At 39.3% G+C, this 6000-nt stretch overlaps 1 protein-coding gene across 2 annotated transcripts in view; it reads right to left on the reverse strand.

Moving 5' to 3' along the window:
• Positions 1-4751, reverse strand: part of SPECC1 (sperm antigen with calponin homology and coiled-coil domains 1) — a 258571-nt gene extending 253820 nt beyond the window's left edge. The window contains exon 1 of one of the 2 annotated variants that reach the window (XM_037166251.2): positions 4547-4751. The gene's annotated coding sequence lies outside the window, so the exon portion shown is untranslated. The remainder of the gene's footprint in view (positions 1-4546) is intronic. The other variant, XM_037166265.2, reaches the window with a different exon arrangement.
• Positions 4752-6000: the final 1249 nt, after the last annotated feature.

The raw sequence follows: 6000 nt of genomic DNA on the forward strand, positions 1-6000 counted from the left end.
GGGGATGGAGGAATAGAGCAAAAAGGAAAAAGGACTCAAGGATATGGACAATAGTGGGGCGATTGTGAGGGGGCACTATAAAAGGGCTAAATGGAAATTAAAAAAATACAGTAAAAAATGTTAGATTACGTTAACCACATAAGTCAGCTTTAGGAACTTCAATGAGTAAGTGATGGTCGTTGGCTATAGCAACTCCGTGGGAAGAGGAATGTATAATCCAGGAAGCAGTGGTCCCAGTGAGAAAAATGAAGAAACGACTGTAGTGTTGGAGAGAAGGGGGCAAAAGGTGACATGACGGAGCGATGGACTCAACAAGGCTCCAGGTGGTAGGGTGTGGCCCAGGAGGCGGAGGCCTTACCAAGGGTGATGCTGTCCCACCAACACTCTGCTCTCTGCAGAACAGCTGGGCAGCTCTCCCTGTCCCCCGCCTCCCCTGCCCCCCAACTCTGTGATCATTCCTTCCTAAGAGCCCTCATCTGCTCTCCTCCAGCAGAGCTCCCTGTTTGGCAGCTGGGGAGCAATGCTCACAGCCAGGGATGAGTCTCATGAGTGTCTCTGCTGCTACCACAGGCTGCCACAGTCTCTCCTGCTCAACCTCCCTGTGGCTGGGCCCAGGGGACTAGTCACCTAGCTGGAAAAGGGCGCAAGCTACCTGCTGGGCCAATAACTGGATAAATGCTGAACAATGGCTTTTTTATAACAGACAAGGAACATAGACAAAAAGGAAGGTGGAGAGCACAGTGAGTCTGGGTGGGGTCCAGAAGCCTCACATGTGGACATGGCCCACACACAACGTGAAAGAGCTGTTCAGAGGTCAGTGCTCATCAGTGAAATGACTTTTCCTCTGTACCACTCAGGCTGAGTTTTCTCAAGAAGTTCCTTGCTTCTTTTCTAAAACATAAGTTAAAACCTGTAAGGAATGTTAAAACACTGTCCCCTCAAATGGTCACTCTCCCTAAAATCTGTCATGTACCTTTCCAATGCTAAGCCTCTAAACTAGGGTCCTGCTCTCTAGAATTTTCTTACCTCTGAGCCTGGAAAAATATCTATTTATTTATTTACATAAGTAATAGGTACTATAAAAATTTAAATACAAAAGTATATCTAGCAAAAGGTGAAAGAGAGAGACCTTTATCTATTTTTAGTTTCTTATCCAGAGGTAAGATAAACAGTTTATTATATATATTACTTAAAAAATGAATTTTTATATGCATACAAGTAAAAATATATAGTTTAGGTTTATTAACATGAATAATGGCATTTATAATATAAATATGATTATATGCTTAAAAACATGTACAATATTTTTCTAACACACATTAAAGGTTTGCATGTTTTGTATTTTGGTAGATTTTGTAAAACTGCCGCACAGACACACTTTACTAATTCCTGCTCCTGCTAGTTGTGATTGCCAGTGCTCATCTCCATGTGTTCTCTTTGACACTGGATGTTATCTACGATTTCAGTTTTGCCAATCTGTTGAAGGCAAATTATCTTTCATTAATACTGAGGTTGAAGGCCATCTATATTTCTTCTGTGAATTACATGTTTATAAAAATAAATATAAATTGACTCTTTATAAATTGCTTTTGCCCATTTTTCCTTTGTGTATTTTTCTTTTTCTAATTGATGTGTTGGAATTCCTTTACAATAAAAAGTAATTCTCTGTGGTATGTGTGTCGCTGTCTCTCACCTGCCTGTCTTTCGATGTATGTAGAGTCAAATGTGTTATTCTTTCTGTCTCCCAAGAATACATAAAAGATTGTTGGAGGCCATAAAGAAAAAGAATGACACATTGACTTTATATATGAAGTTTGTATAATGCACATTTATATGTATATTTAATATATATCAAATCTTGTATATACATCAAATACTTTTCCTTTTTAAAAAAAATTTAGCTTTTACTTCCTCACCCCAAAACCCCACAGAGCAGATACCATTACTGTCCCCATTTTACAAGCAGTAAGACTAGGGAACACAAGTCGGGACAGCAATATGCCTCCAAAGCCCATGCTCTTAACCAAAACTTTATTTTGAACCCATGTTACTCAACATAACTAATTCCCTTTACATAGTATAAAATAACAAAAATAAATGCAATGTGATAATGACACATATGTAGTTAGCTCTGATAAATACAACAGATAATCCAGAAATTTCATTTAATCTAGAAAAGCTAACTGTATAAAAAGACAAAATTATAAAATATTAGAGAACAAATATTGCTTATAAAAGATATTGGAAAAACTGTTCAGCATTATTTTTTAAGCCAGTTTGAATCCATTTTTCATGACAACCACCAGGGTAAAAGACTAGAAGAAAAAAATCCCTTAAAAGAGGATTAAGAAGAGTTAGAGAAAAAAAATGAACAGATTTGGGCATGTAAAAATGTTAAATGACTACATATTTCTAAAAAAAATTCATTTGAAAAAGGTATACAATAGTCTTAGAAAAAACAATGAAAATATACCAGATAAATCTTATTAAAAACACATATAAATTAGCAAAAAATTAAAAGGCATTAAGATCTTAACAGATAAATGAGCAAAAGAGAAAGTACAACTTGTAAACAAACATGTGAAAAAATGTTCAATCTAATTATATTAAAAGAAATGCAAAGTTATAAAAAAGGGCTTCTGTTTTGCCTATTTTTTTATGATACTGTCACAGGTGGAATAGATACAGTTAAGCTGGCACTCTTACACAGAGTGCTGACAGAAAAAAGCTTAGCAACATACACCAAGCACCATTAAAATATTCATGCTCCTTTACTTAACAATCCCATGCCTGAGAATCTATTCTACAGACATAATCTAAAAGTAGGAAAAATACTATATGAGTAAGACAGTTACTGAAGTATTATTTATAATAGTAAAAAACAAACAAAAAACCCTCTATTTTCAAGAACAGGGAATAGTTAAGTAATTTATAGAACAATCACTCACTAGAACAATTATACACTCTTAAAAATAATTGTTAAGCCATTAACATAAAGGACATTATGTTATAATATCTAGTTGTACAAGTAGAATGAAATATAGAAATTTTAAGTTGCTTTAGAGCATGGGATTGAATTATTATTTTCTGTAATTTTTAAACTTGATTTGAAAAGACCCAAATTCTAATCCTAGCTGCACCACCACTCTGATCGGTGGAATCACCCACCGATCAGAGTGAGTTTGGCAAAGCTTTCGATGCCTCTTTCCTCACCTACACAGTAAAGACCACAACCAGAACTACCTCGTGGGACTACTGTGAGGACCATACGAGAGAGTGCTCATGAAGAACTTGACTGCTGTGAATGCCAAGGCAAGCACGCAAAACGCTCTTTTTATCATTAAAAAAATTAACCATGTTTTAAAAACAAAATTGAAGGAAAAATATTTCACGTTTTTTTTTCAGTTGGAAATTTAGTATTGTTAATTTAGACTTCCTCTACTTTTGTGTGTTTCTCCTAGTAAGAACAGACAACACTTGCGCATAAACTCACTTGGCAAAGGAAAGATTAAAGGAAGTGAAACGGCTACAATAAACCAGAACCATGTAAAAGCAACAAGTCTATGAAGCTGAGCTGTAAAGGAACAAGCGGAGCCATATTAGTGAGCACTACAGAACAAGCAGCAGATGTATGTGTTTTCTTCAACTTCTAGTGAGGAGGGGGAATCACATTTCTTATGTGAACTTAAAATATGGTCTTCCTATATGGCTAAGCTAAATATTTCATTCTAATAAGAAATTAGCTCAGTGGAAAAAGGAAATAAAAGAAGCTTAATTTCTAGAAAATAGAGTGGTGATGAGACATTTCAAAGTAGTTGAGCCCCTTGCTGGGGAAACAAGGGTGCGACGAATTACTGCTTACACAGAAACCACCTAATAAGTTACTTCCTAGAAAAGCCTATCTTTGTCATAGCTTTGAAATTCTGCCATCTAAGCCTCATAAGCACAATGTTTGCCCCAGATATCAAGCAATGGGACATTATCAGGCCCTCTGCAAGATGCCAGGCACATGTCAAAGTGCTGATCTTCAAGGGGGGAAAGGCTCCCTAGAACTTTCTCCTGGGCTAAGAACCAGTCCAGTGGGCAGTCCTCTCCATAGCATTTTAGAGTTCTTACTCTTGGTGACTTCAGAATGCACAAAAGCAGCCCTATTCACCTTAGTTGTAAAAAACAGATCTCCACACTGTTAGTAATTAGTACCCATAGACAGGACTTCTTTTCCAAAGAACTTTATACATTTAACTGGAAGTTAGCATTAATTATCCTGGTTTTGCAAGATGAAAAAAATAACAGGCAGTGAGAAAAGACTATTTTTTCAAGATGACAGAGGATGAGTTTCAAATTCACTTTCAGCACCCCCAAATATGCATGTAATATTAGTTTATCTTGCCCATGAACCACAAAATGATGTATTAATAATGAATGCCTTAGTCATACCATAATGTACGTTTGACATTACACCTAAAGCAGAAGAATGTCTTCTCTCAAAATAACTGCTCTAAGATTTTCTATCCCCTTCTTCAATGATAACCAGCTATGTACTTACTGCACCACGTTTGCTTCTTGTGCTTTCAGAGCTGATGACCTCAATCTGCAAGCCCGCTGCTCTATTCTGGGGTTTGTGCTGGCCGGGAAGGAAACCACACTCAGGAGACCAAGCAGTGAGCACTGGAGCAACGCTTCACTCAGGAAGCAGGCGGGCTCTGCTCCCCAGGGCATCTGGTGGCCTCTCTCTGGTGGCCTGCCTCTCTCTCCCCACCAATCTTTCTCTCTCTCTCTCTCTCTCTCTCACACACACACACACACACACACACACACACACACACACGGTACAAAATCATTTCTAGCCTCCTTATTCCTAAATACATAATGTGTATTTCTCAGAAACATAAGGATTTAAGATGTATGCTGCCTTAGTTTCTTGCTGATTGCTCCCTGAGATATCAAACAGAAAAAATGGGGAATAAAAGGCCATGAGAACTTCAGGGGTGAGTCTGCCCTGAAGCCTCAGGGTTCCCACTGCCATGGCCTGCAAATTGCAAAATGTTCTGTGTTGCATGGGGAACTCAGATAACAATCAGGAAGCATTTCAAAGCAGGCAATTCTGATAAGCTGACTCAAGGGACCTCAAGAGTAAGGCATCTTGATCTCCAAGGCTCTGGGAATTTGTTGCAACTTCTTTTTCATTCTAAATAAATAGTTTCATGCCTAATTTTGAATTCAGAGAGCTCCAAAATTATATGAGCACTCTTAAGAAACCCAGGGTCCTGTCTGCTGCCACTACAGGGGCCCTACAAGCCCCAGTGACAAGGCGATCTGCAATAGACAGCAAACAGGCTGCACAGAAAAAAATGGAAGAAAGTTTGTGCAGGTAAACAAGCTACATGTGTTATATCCAGTCACCCAAAACTGGAGTCGTCAGGGCTAGGCTAAACTCAGTCACTGCTATAGGTTGCTATTTTACTGGAGAGTAAGTGTGTAAAGCAGCCAAGTGGCTCCTAAATGGCAGATGGTGTGTTGGCAGAGCCTCAGTGACACTGAGCCCCTGTGGTTCAGTGTGAGCACCCCCCTGTACACGGAAGGCCATTCCAATCACAGACGACAGTGAGGAGCTGTTCTCATGCAGCTCAGCATTGGCCTTCACTTGCAGGGCTGTTATTCGGACAGGGCTGTTATTCGGACAGGGCTGTGGCTCCTCCCCCTGGCAAATGCTGCCACCTCAGGTGGCTCTCCCTCTTTGCCTTGAAGAAAGCAAGAGGTATAATGCATGGGACCTGCTCTCACTGAGGAATATCCATCCTCTTGGGAGGTGGGACATACAAGGATCTGACTTATCTGGATGTTCCTCCCAAGGGTGGCACCATGGCACAGACACGAAGTAGCAGTGGTGGGGACCTGCAAGAGACAGAACTCCAGCCCAACCTTGCAAAACAACGAATTTATTGGCTTGACTATCTGGAAAGCCTCTGGATGAACTCAAGCTGGCTGTAAGCCATGAAG

This window comes from Artibeus jamaicensis, unplaced genomic scaffold, assembly GCF_021234435.1.
Source record: "Artibeus jamaicensis isolate MK-2021 breed Jamaican fruit bat unplaced genomic scaffold, CSHL_Jam_final contig_419, whole genome shotgun sequence".
NCBI lineage: Eukaryota > Metazoa > Chordata > Mammalia > Chiroptera > Phyllostomidae > Artibeus > Artibeus jamaicensis.